This window comes from Amia ocellicauda, chromosome 5 (genome assembly GCF_036373705.1).
Source record: "Amia ocellicauda isolate fAmiCal2 chromosome 5, fAmiCal2.hap1, whole genome shotgun sequence".
Lineage (NCBI taxonomy): Eukaryota > Metazoa > Chordata > Actinopteri > Amiiformes > Amiidae > Amia > Amia ocellicauda.
Window position 1 is genome coordinate 17,115,817 of NC_089854.1, and position 18,144 is coordinate 17,133,960.

Below are 18,144 nucleotides of genomic sequence, written 5' to 3' on the forward strand. Positions count from 1 at the left end.
ACGATGCCCAATTGGCACTAAGGGGCCTAAAGTGTGCCAAGAAAACATCCCCCACACCATTACACCACCACCACCAGCCTGCACAGTGGTAACAAGGCATGATGGATCCATGTTCTCATTCTGTTTACGCCAAATTCTGACTCTACCATCTGAATGTCTCAACAGAAATCGAGACTCATCAGACCAGGCAACATTTTTCCAGTCTTCAACTGTCCAATTTTGGTGAGCTTGTGCAAATTGTAGCCTCTTTTTCCTATTTGTAGTGGAGATGAGTGGTACCCGGTGGGGTCTTCTGCTGTTGTAGCCCATCCGCCTCAAGGTTGTACGTGTTGTGGCTTCACAAATGCTTTGCTGCATACCTCGGTTGTAACGAGTGGTTATTTCAGTCAAAGTTGCTCTTCTATCAGCTTGAATCAGTCGGCCCATTCTCCTCTGACCTCTAGCATCAACAAGGCATTTTCGCCCACAGGACTGCCGCATACTGGATGTTTTTCCCCTTTTCACCCCATTCTTTGAAAACCCTAGAAATGGTTGTGCGTGAAAATCCCAGTAACTGAGCAGATTGTGAAATACTCAGACCGGCCCGTCTGGCACCAACAACCATGCCACGCTCAAAATTGCTTAAATCACCTTTCTTTCCCATTCAGACATTCAGTTTGGAGTTCAGGAGATTGTCTTGACCAGGACCACACCCCTGAATGCATTGAAGCAACTGCCATGTGATTGGTTGGTTAGATAATTGCATTAATGAGAAATTGAACAGGTGTTCCTAATAATCCTTTAGGTGAGTGTATATATTATTATAACGGGGGTATCGCACATATATTATAATATATGTTAGATACCCCTGTTCAAGAGACCATTAACCAGGCCTCAGGACAGATCTTTTTTACTGCAAGGAGAGTTGGGAATTGTCCTGCTGCCTGGGCTGCACGTTGTAATGTGGCCATGTGCCCCACACATTGAGAAACTGCTTCACAGAGTGGGGTGTGCGAGCACAGATCAGGGACGCAGAGTCACAGAGACGCAGGGACTGCTTTTGACAGCATTGTGGGTGGCCAGCAATCATTGTCTTAGGAAAAGGAGAGGATGGCAGTCAGAGATAAAGAAAGGCTCCCAGCACCATCCCTGATAAATTAGTGTGATCCAACATCAAACACATGGCACGCGAGGTGGGCTACATTAGGAATCGGGGGTATGCGTGTGCGTGTGTGTGTTTGTGGGAAGGGGGGAGGATTTCTGACATCCAGTGCTGCAGCCAAAACAGCTCTGAACTCGGATCACGCCAGAGATTGTGGGTTTCGTCAGAGCGGCATGCAGTCAGAAAGGGATTGTGTGAAGTTCACTGAGCCGGAGCTCCCCACTCTGTTAACCCTTCTGTCTCTGCCCTAGCCCTGCAGCATCCCTCTGTCGCCGTGATCTCCACGATTTGGAAAGTCTGCGTACATAATCCTTGAAAGTCCACAGTTATTTTCATTGTCTTTTGTTGCTTTAAAAGATCCCAGTTGCTTAATTGAGTCTATTTAGCTGATTAAGTGGATCAGTTTAATGCTGCTCTCTGGGCTCCTGAATGTTTTATGAGCACCACACCTTGAAAATCAGCAGCCTCTCTGAAGCCATCCAACCATATGAGAGGCTTTGGAAGACCTCTACGGCGTCCTGTTGAGAAAATAATTAGATTGGGAGCTCCAGCTGGAACACACAACCTGAAGACACTGTGGCCCTACGGGGGGCCAATGCGAGGCCTCTCCTCTAACTGGTGTAGTAGAACTGCTTGTGAGCTGAACTAAGGGAGGGGCTGTTTGTGTTTCATTCAATACATAAGGAGGCCACTCAAAAGGTTTATAAAGCGGAGTCAGCGGTTTAATTTTTATATAAAGTATTTTCCTCACTAGCCTGGGAAATCTTTGCACCTCATTACTCATACAACAGGAACTGGCATAAAACAAGCAGCCTTGGAAACCAGATAATACGTACCTGATATGATGGGCTACACAAAATAAATGCAGCGACTAGCACCACAGTACATCTGCAAATTGAAAGTTTATACACTCTCGGTCTGTACTCTGTTCGGTCAATTGGAATCTTATGTTTTCTATCCGGCTGCTACACTCTGCAAGCTGTTGAAAAGATGTTGAAAAATAACTTGCTAGTTGAGAGGAGTGGTTACAATAACATTGAGTTTGGGATTCTTTCTAAAGTTAGAGCCCTTTATAGCCCTTCAAACAAAAAACGTATCAGAGGAAATACCGAACATCTGAGGTTCTCACTGCTGCTCATAACGCCACTAAACTCTGGTGTGAAAAAAACAAATCTATTACAGAGAGTAAAGTGCAGCAGATGGTGTGTTTTCTGGCTGAGCAGATCCAGGCTCTCGGATCGATGCCTGCGCGGATCCGACCATCAGCAACACCCGGCACTGCAGCCAGAACAGAAGGCAGGGCGAGCTGGCACTGGCACTGGCTCCGGCTCTGTGGGGCAAGACCAGACGCTGAGTACACCGCCAGCTGTCCTGCTCAGCACTGCTGACCCCACAGTGGGGACCGGCTCTCTGTAGAGGGGAGCGCTTACACCTGTGCTGCTACGTGAGGACAGCTTGCCATGCCCACCACATTTTGTACATCATAGAGGTGTGTTGTATTATGGCCAGGGGTTGTGGGGTTCACTGTAACATTTTTTCTTGGTTTGTGCTATCAGGAAGGTGGCTGACCGATATTGGGGAAGACAGGGCCTAGATATTGCAGAAGGTAAGGAAAAGAAGGATGTCATTCAAATACAGTGTTCTAGTTTGCACGGCCCCTGGAGCACACAGAGACAGATACGTGCACACTCCCAAAACATTCTTGAGGACCTCTGGGTTACATCGTTCTTTTATGAATGCGAAAGGTTACAGACATGAGGACATCTTATGCGTTTGGTTTGCTGGGAGTCTCAGCCAGCCAATTATTGAAAGGATCCTAGCGAGCTAGTTTTAAAATGGGGGGGATAAAATGGGAAAGGCTTTTGTTCTTGACACTCGGAACTCTTAGTGTAAAGACGAACCTTGTATATTCAGTACTGCAATCCTAAATCAGAGACTCGATCCCACAAAACACCTCCGGGATAATCTGGAGTAGTGAATCAGAAATAGACTTTACACCAACATCTGTCATTGCACAAAAAACTGAGCTGGGTATTCCTCCAGCCATATACGGAAAGGATTACAGAAGTCAATCGGGCCAAAGCTGGGTCAAAAGCTAATCTGTGTGCATTTCTTTCCTTTTGTCCTTTTACATTATTATTAGTAGTAGACGCAGTTACCCTTTATATACTTTGCACGAAAACAAATACCGTGCATAGACACACATTGCATACATTGTGTAGAAAGCTAAAAATGAAACAGCTCAACACAGTGAAGCAGACGCTGTGCTGGAATAGAAGCAGCAGAGCTCAGAGAAGCACCAGCGGACAATCAGGGCAGTATGTTGGAATGATGAAGCCACTCTGAAAGGCAAATTCTTTGGAAAGTTCTCACTGGAGCACCAGTCAAGGGGAAGATGGGGAATCTGAATTTTCCTGGGTCGCTGATGAATCTAATAAAGAAGTAATGAATGCCATTTGTTTTTCCCTGTCATCTCATGATCGTAATTTTCCCATCAGAAGCAGCATGTAGAAAAACGGTGTCCAGTCTGTAGCGCAACGCATACTTTAACAAACTAATTTCTGGCCCTGGTTCTTGAACCAAAACTCTAACAAAACAAATATATTCAGATATACTTTCATTTTTCATTTAATATATAATTGTCTGGACCCAGGGTGCTCTGGCCATTCTGCCTCCTCTGTATGACCTCACACTCCATATTCTATATTAAAAAAAAAAAAAAAAAAAAAATTCTGTTGATATTAATGTCATATGCTGCTGTTCTTCTCTTCAGTTAGTGATTATTGTGAACTGTACAGCAAAACTTATTATTATTATTATTATTCTTAATTAAAGCTCTTATTTTCCAAGACTAACTTGATCTTTAATGTACATATCCCATGCTCTTGTGAAGCTCAGGTTTTGATACAAATAGCACTTTGCTTGAAACAGGAACAGAAATTCAGGTCTGTTGCTTTGAATCCTACAGGCGATAAGAGTTTCTGATCCAAAACGGACCTGAAAAGAGTGGTACATTAGGAGCCGCCATTTCCGACAAATGCAAGGTGAACAAGGGAAGCAAATTAGAGTTGCACACATCTATGGTCTCCTGGAAAGACCCAGTGTGCTCAGGTGTGCGCATCAATGATAACAGCCCCCTGGCACTTCCTCCACATCAGAAGCTATTTATCGCTGGAACAGTCACGCTGCAGACAAGCAGAGTTCCAAAACACAAAACGGCATCTAGACACGGTATGAAGTTAAGATATCAGAGCACTTTCATCAGGTCATGCATGATCCACTCAACCAAGCCAGCAGATACTCCCATGGTTGCGTCAGCTCTCTTTTATGCACAGTGTTGTATCGCCAATGTATTACTGTGGGAGCTGCGGAAACTGTATCAGGCCCACTGTAGTCGCCTTCAGGGAAGATGACCGAGATTGCATGCTTAAAAGGGATATTGTCTTGACTGGAGTTCAAACTATATTTCCATCTGCTGTTTGAACTGTGTGCACCCCCTCAAGCCAAGCAAAAGGCACTGCTATTTCTCAGGCCAATCAACAACCTTAGAGAATAATTAGGGCAGGGTTTCTATGCCCCCCACAACTCACAGGTTCCCCCAAAAATCAGTAAATGAACATTACTGGGGGGGTATTAATCTTTTAACACATAATAAGCGCCTGAAGTCTCTCCCTGCCTCCATCTCTCTCTCAGTTTCAATAGTTAGTATTGTATTGCATCAGCAGACATCTTTAACATTGTCCCATTTTTTAAAGATGAATTGCTACATGTTATTTATAGACCCAATTGCCCTGCGCAAACAATCAAAGCCTGGCTTCTGCAAGGGCGCAATCAGAGCCATTGCCTCGGAAAAGGGCTCATGCACACAACCCCAAAAGCAGGCACACACGATTTGCAGCCGTCCAAGAAAAAGTGACAGAAGTGACTGAATTTTGTTTTCTGCAGTCGTTTTACCCTCAACAGAGAGGAGAAAAACAACAACTTTGCTCTATATTCTTTTTTAATTAAGGCTCAGTTTAAACCAGGAGAACTCCAGCAAGGAAATTCTTGAAGCACAAAAGAAGGGAAATTCAATGAATTAAGCAGTAATAAGTGACATTCTGCCAGCAACACAAGGAATGAAGGAATTCCAGCGTAGAAAGCCCAGTAAATAAACCAGCTTTCATGGTTTATTCCATAGCAAATCATTGTACCAAATTAAAAATGAAACAGCATCACACTCCCACCCCCCTTGTGTTTCTACAGCTGTTTCAGTAACATACCTCACATTTTTCTCTCCATACTTAACATCCCAACAGCTTGTGAGCAGCGTCTCAGTGCGACTTTCTGAAATGCCGTCGGACGACACCTTACAGAAAAACATTAAAATATAACAATAAAACACTACACTTTCCTATTACTGCCCACAAGCTCAAACTGGCAAAGCAGGAAAAAGGATTTCCATGCAATTAATATTTCTAAATGTCTTTTTGATGAGGGCAAAAGGCACACTGTAAAGAAATGCTAATGACTTAATAAAAAAAAGGGATACAATCACAATTCAAGCAGGCTACCAAAACACCGCCATCAAAGAGGATTCCAAGCCAGACAAACCTCTCCGCTGAACTTCTGTACATCACCCCAAAGAAACCAGAAGAGGTAAAGGCAAAATCCTGGTTGAATTACAATATCCTTTTAGATTTGAATGCTGATTAAACACTTACTTGCTATGTTGACTGGAATGCTTGTTGTTCAATCTGCAGTTACTGCTCCAGATTGATACAGAAGACACCTGCATATTGGACTCTCAGGGTTTGCAAGACAATCTTGAGGATTTGCAAAACTAAACTTCAGGAAATGAATAAATAAAACCAGGGAAGAAGCAATGGATGATGCCACAGAAATGTAGAGACAGTAACATGCAATAATTCCCATGACAGGGTTGAAGACAGCGGGACAATGCACATTAAAACTGCAGCTTTGATTTAACAAGGAATTATACTCTAGTCCTTTCGTGAGAGCCTTACCCAGGCAAAGGAAGTTTTAAGACTATGACTCAGTTAGCTCTGAAAAGTCAAATAACAAAATACTAAAAAATAAGGAGGAAAGAATATTTTTTAACCAGCAGCAAGAGTACAGAAGTTAAGTGTCTATACAGTGCACAAATTAAGAATCTGAATTCCAAATGAAACCGAATTTTATGGTCTTATAGTGTGCATTTTCTTTTACTCACAGAAAATGATCTGCTTGTAAGGTGATTCATATAATGGTAAATAAAATAAAACACACAAAATAGTGTTTTTAAGCAGCCAGAGACATATAGTTGTAATCTTATACACTGCCTACACCTGCCAGGTAACAGTACCAAAGTAATGCTTCGCACAGACCCAACCACCCAGCTGACAGTTTACTGATGTGGAAAAAAAGTGAGGCTTAATGACTTTTTTCCACAGCAATTTGGAAGAACATGTGGGGAGACGTCTATCTGTGATTTAGCATGGCACTGAACTAGGGTGAATGCGTTCCTGTGTTTGTGCTTGTGATGAATGAAGAGGCCACTGTTTCTCTGAGGAAGCCCCACTGGTCAATGCCCTTATTTTGCGCTCAAATTTAGAAAAACTTCACTATAGGTGAAAACTAAGGTGCGTGCCCGGGGGGGGCGGGGGATTAGGAGCAGTAACCTACAAATTCTGGCAGGCGTCCCAGCAGTATTTGTCTGAAAGTGGGTTAAACTAGACCCACGTCTTTCAATTTACTGCTCCCTCTCCCCGGGACAGCAGGCTCATCAAAGGAGTCTTTTGTAGGACTAAGGTCAAACTAATCGAACTGTTTAAAACCCCCTCTCTCCCCCTGCCTCTCTCAACCCCTGTGCTGCAGGCCACAGCTTTACTAGTTTTTCCAAGAGTGTGGAGCATTTATATACACTGGCTGTGCTTTTCAATTATGTAGAGAAGGCCCCCTCTGTCCTTTCCCCAGCCTGGCCCTGGAGTACCCCCCCTGTGTCTGCCAACTTTGGTTCCTTCAGAGCTTTTGATTAATTAAATCAAACCCAGAATTAGACGGGGGAGATTTGCTTATGAAAGCCTTCAAGGACAGAACTTTCTGCCAGTTGTTAAAAACAAACTTGGGATGAGAACAGAAGTAACAATGTGATTAGAAATCCGTTTCTTACCCACACAACTCTTTGTGTAAAGACTTTTGAATACTGACTTTTGATTGATGAACAAAACTGGGCAGATCTAAGAAAGCAACATTAACAGTTCATTCACCAGAGGAAAAAAAAAAACAGAAGACACAGATGGGGTCCTGTAAAGACCCTTGAACAAGCCCAGGCTCATACAGTAGCTCACCACAAAGGTACAAACTGCACATACCTCCTTTAGAACAGGACAAGGCACATTTAAACTAGCTAGCTCTGCCACTGCATTTTCTTTTTATCTTGTTCTTCTATATTAGCTGCCAGGCTGCCCTGCTGGGATTACTCACTTTCTCTTGTGTTTACAAATGAAAAAGCTGTTCAAGGTGTGGCTCAGGCAGTCTATTGTTTGTCCCCACAGGCTGCACCCTGTTCTCCCCACGTGCTCAAGAACAGGTAAAACCTCTCGCCCTGCTCTCCTTCTCTTCCCATCTGCGGTGACGGGCTGCGGCAAGCCACCATCACAACAAGGGCTCATGTGTGCGGCTCTGACCAAACACCGCTAGCCCTTAAAAGCCTTCAAATCAGTTTCTCTAGAAAATTAATCTAATTCTGGTGGTGTCCTGACATGGACTGAAAAAGTGTCAACTCTTCAAGACAAGACAATGGTCACTACATAAATAATGAACACCTTATACATTTTTATGACAATTATTACAGTATTTTACTGTATTGCAACTACTGTATTGTTTTGTTTTTTACTAATATCATTATAACAGATGAAAGGTTTCAATAAATGCTTCTGGACTTTCCCGCTCTCTCAGCAAACAATCTCTTGCTGTAGTGAGCTTTGACCAACAATCTATGCCCAGTGTCACAAGGGAAAAATTACAGTGGGAAAAATAAAAGCATACGGAAGAAAAGAACAAAAAATGGTTTAAGCTATTGTCTAAACAGATGTGCTGAGAGGTAGTGACACTGTGCTGTTTACTGTCAAAATGGAGAACTGTGAGAATATTGTTAATTAAAAAAAAAAATTATAACTTACCTAACTGTACAAACCATCAGAAGTCTATACACACTAAATATTCTATCTATATACAGTACTGTGCAAAAGTTTTAGGCAGGTGTGAAAAAATGCTGTAAAGTAAGAATGCTTTCAAAAATAGACATGTCAATAGATTATATTTATCAATTACCTAAATGCAAAGTGAGCGAACAAAAGAAAAATCTAAAATCAATATTTGGTGTGACCACCCTTTGCCTTCAAAACAGCATCAATTCTTCTAGGTACACTTACACAAAGTCAGGGATTGTAGGTATATAGTCAGGTGTATGATTAGGGTGGTCATACCAAATATTGATTTGATGTAGATTTTTCTTCTGTTCACTCACTTTGCATTTTGTTAATTTATAACAACACACCCAGGGACACAAATGGAAACTGGGGTTCAAGGCATTCAAAATGGAAAATGGGAGACACTTCTTCACACAGACAGTTGTCACAATCTGGAACAAACTCCCCAGTGATGTGGTTGAAGATGAAAATTTGGGAACATTTAAAAACAGAGTGGATAGGATCCTTTAATCACTTCGTTATTAATGGACACCAAACGACCTCCTCTAGTTTGAAAACTTTCTTATGTTCTTATGATAAATATAAATCTATTGTCATGTCTATTTTTGAAAGCATTCTTACTTTACAGCATTTTTTCACACCTGCCTACAATTTTTGCACAGTTCTGTACATGTACTAAAACAAACAGCAGGAAGCTTGGTACAGTCCGCACCTGTCACCAGCTCCTTTACGGACTTGTCCAAACAGAAAGGCATCAGAGAGGCTGTGCCACCTCTGCATAAAACGCTCCAGCCGACCTGCAGCATAAATGGCACGCCTGCAATCTCAACCCCGAGCTCGTGACAAAGGCAGGGGAATGCGTCTACACCTTGCACTTCCTTTATTGCTTAGACCTTTGTTACTGGTGTTTGGATTTATTGTACTGCGGGGGTGTCTCCCCTCACCCTCACCCCCACAGTCCCAAGACTAACTCTGTGTGCGGCACGACAGCTCTCAATTTGCAGTTCGGAGGCCCAGCCACAGAGAGGGGCCTGTGTCAGAGAGCAGGCCATAACAGACGTGTCAAAGGAGCAGGATTCTTTACTGCCAGCCACTCATCTCCTAAAATGTCTAGTCTCCGAAACCAAACTCTGTTAAAAGCTGACGGTTGACTTTCAACACCAGGTTGGCACCTGAACTGCATCCCTGCCTCAGCACTGGATCAGAAATGGAATAGGGGATAAACCCATAGGAGTGGATTTTGTGGCTCCTTTATGAGATCTCTTCATCATAGTTAGGGTTGTTCTCTAGTGTTCTTCACTTTTGGTATTTTAGCTCTGTTAAAACACAGAAAAGGTTGGCTATTTTCTCCCACAATGCAACACTTCTTATAGTTTTAACAATTGAGTTTTTCTGCATGATTTTAAAGGGTGAGGAGGAGATTTCTAGGTAAAGTGTTTGTGAAAAGGCCTCTATACAATGCCTCCATTTTCCTCACCTTTAAAAATATGAATGAATTGATTTTGGAACACACAGCAGGCTTTCAAAATCACTTTGCAACCAATAAATATATTGTGCGTTTATATCATTTGGCAATCCCTGTCATATAGGTCCCAGCCTGCTACGAGCTAATGGCTCGTCTGCAATGGGTTAAGACACTAGCAGACTGCACATATTCCCAAAATGGCAGAGTCTCGTTTAATCACCGTCTCCGTTGTGCCGATGTAACAGAGCGTGTGAGAAGCGCCAAAGACGAGTCTCCCTCACAATTTAACTAGACAAGCGGAGGGCAGGACATAGCCGTTTCAGAGCTGATACCATCAATCAACAAAAAGTCTTATTCATGGAACGTCACAACAAATTCTAATCCCGCCTGATGCACTATTAAGAATTTTTTTTTTTTTTCTATTGTCAACTGAGAAGTACTGAATCAGAAGCATGACACAGACATTTGGGAGTTTCTGAAACACTGGTTGGCTTTTTGCAGATTTGATATGTAATGACAGGTAAAGAGAGAGAATAGAGAAGGAAAAAACTACCCTCAAACCGTCAGTGTACTTTTAAAAGACTCAATTGGAAGTGAATGTGAAAATGAATTTGTAAATCCACTTCCACTACATTAAATATGACTCTGCGTGCTGATATATGCTATTTCCCAAACTGTAAGATTTCACTTAGACTTATTAAAATGTAAAGTCAAATATCAAATATTTTAAAACTGACAAGTTAAAATCAATGTGTTGTTACAGCAAAGTCAGCTAAAATAGCAATGTGACAAAGAAATTTCACAGTAGGTACCATTCAAAAACACATGAGCACATGACCTCTGGCATATCCCATTACCACTGTAGAGACTGTCCTATGACTTTTAGTGCGTGCAATTTTACCCCCAATCTCCCCAGACCTTTCACACAGGAGATAGAACTGAAAACTCAATCTCCAGGGCGGCATGCGAAGGTGACAGCTAATTGGGGCAGTAAATCTCCCTGGCAACCCCAAACAATGCATCTTAAGTGGCACCCTTATTTGGTCCTGAGGGTTCCCGGAACACAGCAATTTGCCTCATTGATTGCAGTTTACAGCCCGCTTAATCACCGTCCTCTACTGGGGAGAAAATGACTGAGGGAGAGTGTCTTTTATCAGCGTGCAGAAACAATCAATAACTCTTCCACACTGCATGCAGACAAGAGGGAGAGAGAGTGCAGGGAAAATGACAAGTGATCTTCAAAATTAATTTTCAGGGCAGGTGCATGGAGCAAGAAGAGAGGAAAAAAAAAAACCTGCTCAATCCTTAGGACAAGAGCCGGGTTTTACAAATTCAGCCCGTAGAGTGGGTAAGCATTTCAACTATCCTTCCTCTCTTAATCTCTGTGAAGCACTGACTGGAAAACACTTCATTACCGCTGTCCTTCCTCCTGATCGCCACAGTAACTGTAATACCCACCCGCTCCCTGCGGGACTGGAGTGCAGCACCACATAGACAATGGCAGCTCTATCTAGCGTACAACAGGCAATGGGAGCCTGTATGTGTTCCCAGAGGAACTCCAAACAGAAGCAATGGGATCTGTATCTCTCTGTCAACACAGAGAGGACCAGCAGAGAGAGATTTTTGTTCCCAGGGCAGGTGCATCTTCCTCTTTCTTCACGTTTTTTTTTTTTCTTTCCAACTGGGAAGCAGTTAGAAATCTGCAAGCCTGTACTACGTGCTGGCTTTCAGAGCGCCCTTATTTACCCTACCTAAACAGCTGGGCCCATGCAGAGTTTATGTTTATTATGGGAGTGTTTAATTCCTGCTGGCGGCTGTGCCACGCTACTTAGTAACCTATTAAACTTCATTTTCGATTTGGTACATTTCTTGGCCGGGTTACAAAAGTGGGGCCTTTCGAAAAGCAAGGACTGAGAGGAGAAAAGAGTTACAACAGTTCAATTACAGGGTTCAATAGGCCTCTGTAATTAAGGAGCTCAGCTGGACCGAGGCATGGCATTGGAAGAGGGGGGGGGGTTAATGGCAGCTCTATCTATCTGGATAGGAGAGAGAGAATAAATATGTAATGGGAGAAGGTGCTCTGAGAATGTGTAGTCAGGTGGATGGCTTCTTTAAAAGGAAAGGTCTACAATCTGGTGTCTTCTGAGTTTCAGACACCTTGCATCCCAAAGCCAGTTACCATGATGAACTGTGTTTCCAGCATGACAGGCACAACATCCAACAGAAACACAATGGATGGAACTGAAGCCTGAGCTCACTTAGTAACCCTGGACCCAGAATAGTATTTCTTGCCCTAGGCTGCTCCAGCAGTAAAAGCCTGATCCCAATCACAGAGCAGGTTGAGCTCGATCATGCAGGCTTTACTGGCGGAAAGTCTGGACTATGTCACTGGCAAACTGCGACAGGGATTCCCCCAAGGCACAGTGTCCCCAGCCTGAGTTTGACTGAGCACCTGTGCAACTGCAGGGGGAGCTGTGTTAGTCTGACCTTTGACCCTCCAGCTCTTTGTGCTGCGGATTGTATGCAAAGGCACAGGTGGCCTGACGGCAAAAGAGTATGCGATCTCCATCTCTCCTGGATCGCAAACATTACAGAAACGTGCTTAGCAGATTAACTAGTGGCAATTACAAATCAGGAAGGTGAAAGTAAAAAATAATACTAATAATAACTGGTGATTCTACATGTATGCGTTATTTTTTAATACATAAAGCACCGGGTGAAATGCAACCTGAAGGGTGAGCTAGTTCCGTATTTCATCCATCAATACAGACCTCCTTTGGAACTTGATACATTCCCAGACATGTTTTTCGGACACTGTAGTGTACACAAACATACACATGACCCCCTTCCTCCCACCCCCTCGAGAAAAGTGTCACACTTCCTTAACTCTCCCGATCCTATTAGGCATTTCCAGGTCATTAAATTCTCATTCTGCGACATTTTTCTTCTCTGGCTAACTAAACACAGTAACAGATAACTGCGGCAGCTACAGGCTTGAGGCTAAATTCCAAAGAATTATTAGCTTTGTTTCTCAGTAAAGGGAATTCAACTGTCAATTTAACACTGGGCAATTTGAGTAAAAGGGGCAATTTATACTACATATTTATCACATTTAAGAAAAAAAAAAAAAAAAAACAGTTCCATAATATCCTCTAGGTACAGGTTATACAATCATCTTCCCTACTCTGCCATCTCAATCATTAGATGCACTGTGGAGGCGAAGGCACCCTTGGGTGGATGAGGAACTGGACGGCTCAGGGATGTGCAACACAATGCAAAAGGAACAAGGAGTGTCATTATGGTTATTTGATTTGCACTTGATTTTCTGCAGGAGGAAGCAATGTTGAACAGAACCAGCGCCGCACAGTGCTCTGAAGGAATCCACACTGCAAACTGTCACTACCATTTGGAGCCAAGACCCCCCCATTACACAGCAGTTCAATCCATTTCAAGTGTTCAAAGAGTACAAGTGAGTGCGCAATTAATATCTAGGCATCAACAGCACACCATAAAGACACCCATCTCTAGACCACATTAACAACACAGTTGAGTCAATTAAGGCAACCAGCAAAAAACACACACACACACACACACAAATGACTAACACAGCAAACTGTGCAATAGACACACTACTTGAGTTGTCTAGCTCGCAGTGTGCTGGGACAGATCAACAGGAAGCAAATGGCATCAAGTAGGCACTTTAATATTAGTCTTGCCTGCATGGGCCGGGTCACAAGGAGAGCACAACTTGATGGTTTTATGAAGCTGGAAAGAAAGGCCCTAGAGTGCCAGTATCGGGCACACCATGTGACTGTTTGGACTGAGTAAATATAGACTGCCGGCTGAGTGAGAGCATAAACACAGATGTCAAAGGGTTTCTGGCTGGCTCCTGGTGCAAGGGCACAGGGGCTAGCTGGAGCAAGGCCTGTCGGCGGGACGAAATAGCACCCCAAGGAGGAAACGGCTTTGGGTGCTGATAAGGGTTGGCGTGATTCATCGCTGCATTTTGTCGCCGTTGCCGCCATGGGTCAAGGTAGGTTTCATTCATACAGGGGGAGCCGTTTATATCAGTCATTTTCATTTTAGGTTTCTGAGAAAAAGCCGAAAATCTGAACCATCTTTCAATTTTTATGTTACAGGGGAAGCCTTGAAAATGTGAATGCTGGGACATTAAGATGTGCTGACAAGTTCAAAGAGCAGAAGTCTATTTTAAGTGTGGCTCTTTTTTAGAGACTTACAGAGCATTTGAAAAGGCCTCATCTGACATCACCAACAGTTCATGAAACAGTCATCATCCTCACATTTATAAAGAAGCCAACAACGAAAAGCGAGACTTTTTCAAAGACCAGACTGTTCTGATCTGGATTTTGTTCTGAGGTGATGGTCTTTCCTTCAGAATGAGCAACAAATAGACCATTTAAACTTGTCAGTGGAATGTAAGATTTAATCTTTCAAATATCCAAGGCCAGGGTTCACCTGTAACTCAGAAAACCATTCAAATATAAAGGTATCTATTAGAAATATCAAATGATAGTGTGTCGGATGGCTCACCCAGTACGAGTCGCACTACAATCAAGACTATTAACACAGAGGGCCTGTTAATAGAGTATAATGTAGTGGTGTTTTACTCTATGACTGTAGTAAGCTGTGAAAAGGAACCAAGACTTACACAAACACACACATATATATGGTTTGGAGACCCGGTTGTGTTTTTAAAAGCATCTCAATAAATCCCAGCATTTCAGCTGCACAACTTAACAAATAAATAAAATTCTTCACAAAGGCACAAGGATTACTCCCATGAGCTCACGCAAGCCCCGAATTTCACTGTCCAGTTTCACTTCATATCATGGGGGTCACAGATTCCTCAGCACTGTTTCGCCAGCTTTCCACATTGCCTGACAACTTCTCCACAGCAAGCCAATCTGTCCACACACTGCTGAAAACACACAAGCCCATTAAGAGATGTCAGACAAACACTTGAAGAATTTGCTCTCACATCTTGTGTTTAATAAGTGTTCTGTAAATCACTACAATGACTTGAGAGGTTAGAAATCCTTAGCAGTATCTTAACTCTTGAATAATCTTTAAGAACTGTCCAACTCTGGTATAGGCCTAACATATGGCGCAGTAAAGTGTTCAAAGCTTCACTTTTCCTACACTAATGTGTTTAACACACACTAATAGATGTCTGGAGTAGGGGTTAGGGTTTTGGACTCCTAACCAAGGTCACTGTTATTGTACACTTAGAAAATTAAGCTTATCAAGAGTGCTACAGGAAAATAAATCAATCACACAAATGAATAACAATAATTAAAGATAGTAAACTGTTGATTGACCAAAGTGTAAACATCTCAGCTATGTAGAGTTTATATAAAATAATGTTAATTAAATATAAAACAAACCATGACAAGGCTCAAAACTTAAAAATGTACGCATTTATAACCGTGGACCTTAAAAACTCAGTTAGAGACGAAAAGAGAAACAAAAATTGACAGCTAGACAGCAGGGAGTTATACAACGTCTTCTCCCAGCACTGAGGGATTCTTACAAAGTTGTCAGCCAGTCACTTTTAATGGGAAGTTAGTGCGCTGAGACACATAGCTCTTTAAATTGCACTTACACACCCCAGGCACTCATTGCACTGCAGCGAAGCCCCACAGAGAATCTCTCATTAGAGCTGGAATCCATCAGCTAGAAAATCATATATATTTAAACTTAAGGACATAATAAATAGCCGTGTTCTTCTGTTTGTGTGGGTGTTCTTGTTGTTGCAAACACAAAACCATAAGAATTGTATGTTGTTCTTTGTTTCCAAACTTGTATGATGCTTTATTTAAATGATGTATTATTGCAATTTTGTAATGCTCATGTAACCTGTAAGTCACCCTTGATAAGTCTAAGTCTGCAAATAAATTATTATTAATAATAGCTCAATTACCATTAATGGATTGTATTTTTAAATTAGATCCCCTACCAGTATTCCCGCCATAGTCCTAAAAATAATGCGACTCTACAGTTAAATTAACACCTCTGTTAGGGTTAGGAAAGTGGTTATTTTAAAAGGTAAGAATGTAATATGGTCAATTAAATAACAATACTCTAATACAATAATATACTTATCCCATCCTTGTTTTACCACCACAGACTAATTGTAGCAGTTCAAAGGGCCTTGCCTCTTCGGTTTCTAATTGCGTTAATATATCTCAATTGTGTTTAAAATCTCGGGCAATTACAAACAGCACCAGCAGTGTCCTGCATTCCAGCAACAATACGCCATTACGTGAGCAACTGCGAGGTCACGACCTGTGTATTCAATCCTGCTGCATCCATGTTGTGCTTGGCGTTTTGTCGCCTGTGCAGTAGGCGAAGCTGCTCGTTGAAATAAGTCCGGCATCCGTGTGTATTCGCCTTGGAGGTCCTGAAAGAAGCAGGAGTTACCCGCCAGGTGACCGACGTCCACTTTTATTTCCTAATTAACAATTCTTCTGCTGTAAACCCAACATCAAGTGATGGATTTGCTATCGGCAGGCAGGTGAAAGATCAAATCGAGCCCCGGTCAAAAGAATGTACTACACAAAGTTCAAGGAAGAAATCATAATTCACTGGAGGAATCAATAATCATTAGGCTCTCGGAAGGGTTTTCATTGCTAACCATGAAATTAAATACCACCTGCACAACCCAGTTCTTCAGCTGCCCTGCATGCAACAATTCTCCTGCAAAAGCTTGTGTTGCACTGTCCCTACAGGGGCTGAACGAGACGCCAGTGGACGTTACATGCCTACCACGCATAATCAAAAGGGACCTATTTTACATGTTTTGACGTGTTATTTCTTCGGGCTTAAGGGGAGCAGGGGGGTGAGTGCAGTTTGACAAATCTGTCGCGACGTTGTGCCGCTAACACACAAAAACGGCGCCTGCGTGCGGAGCTGCCGCGCTTGTGGCGTTAACTGTTGACAGCCAGTGTGCAAACATCTGGAGCTGCAGGCAGATGTGCGGAGAAGGCGTTAGGGGTAAATAACTACACTTAAACGCTGCTGCTCGCACAGTACTGGAGTTAGTTATGCAAACAAAACCTCCTCATTTAAATGCCAGCACAATTCAACCCATTTCAAAAAGTTAAACGTGTGCATCTGCCGATACTCACACGTCATTGTTCGGATCCCCACCAATTCAAAATGTAAATACAATTTGCATATCAGGTACAGTAATAATTAAAAGACACGTTACGTGAATGTACATGTCATTTAACAAACTGATCCCTGTACCACACACCTTGCATCTCTGCACTTTTGGTTTTGTTCAGGATGTTTTAAACCGATTAGCCAACTCAGTGCTCAACTCCGTCCCGCACTTCATCAATGACTGAACACTCGTTATGTACATTAGCAGATACGGTGACATATGGAGGCCAAAACGCTGTCGCATGGAATTTGTAGTCCAACAAAGCTTCAGGCGCCCTTGCCAAAACCGGGAAGCCGGGTCACCGAAAACCACAACTCCCACAATGCCACAACCGCCGCGCCTGCGCACCGCGACCCAATACATCAGGAAGGACTGGAATACCGTATAATAAAATAGGAAAAAAAAAAAAAAAAAAAAAGCAATAAAACGCACGGACAATAAGAAGAGAGAAGAACTCAGAAAAAGAAAGTTACACAGAAATCTCTTTTTTTTTTACAAAACATAGACGCTTGTAATGTAAAAACGAGGCTTGCCGAAAATAAAGTACAAATAACCTTACGAACTGTGCGTGTGTGCGGCTGAGTTTGTTCACAGTGCTATCAGTTCAGAAAAGAAGAAATTAATCCCATTTTAAACATGCCCGGCGTGTGGGACCTTACCTTCACGCTTCCCCGTGGTTCTCAAACACGTAATCCGATAATAAATATCTGCGTCCGCTTGGAGAAAACGTTAATTTCCTTGTCTTGCTGCGACTCTGAAGCCCGACTCACGTCCACGGCTCCGCGCAGACAGCCTCCGACCACGGAGTGGGGGTGCAGTGCGCATGTGCACGTTTAAGGCAACCAGCTGTACGCCCCTTTCAATCCGCAAGGGGGCGACAGTTCTGTTGTTTATATTTTCACTCACTATTATTATTATTATTATTATTATTATTATTGTGCTGTAGTTCTCCCATTTACTGCGAAAAATCAAAGCCAGGGCGGACCCAAAAGGTCTGATGGGGGAAAAAGGTTGCGCTCCTTTTCGAAAGGACAGAATAATTATGAAATATATGTGTATTCTTTTTCACACAAAAGGATTAAATAAACCCACAAAAAGCATGCATGTTGTAGTCACTCTATATGGTCAGCATTTGCTCACGGGGGGAGCATGTGGCTCT

The 18,144-nt window shown here is 42.6% G+C and overlaps 1 protein-coding gene across 3 annotated transcripts in view; it reads right to left on the reverse strand.

The window, feature by feature from the left end:
• Positions 1-17,779, reverse strand: part of sipa1l3 (signal-induced proliferation-associated 1 like 3) — a 94,235-nt gene extending 76,456 nt beyond the window's left edge. For all 3 annotated transcript variants that reach the window (XM_066704030.1, XM_066704031.1, XM_066704029.1), the window contains exon 1: positions 17,645-17,779. The gene's annotated coding sequence lies outside the window, so the exon portion shown is untranslated. The remainder of the gene's footprint in view (positions 1-17,644) is intronic.
• Between the last annotated feature and the right edge of the window lie 365 nt (positions 17,780-18,144).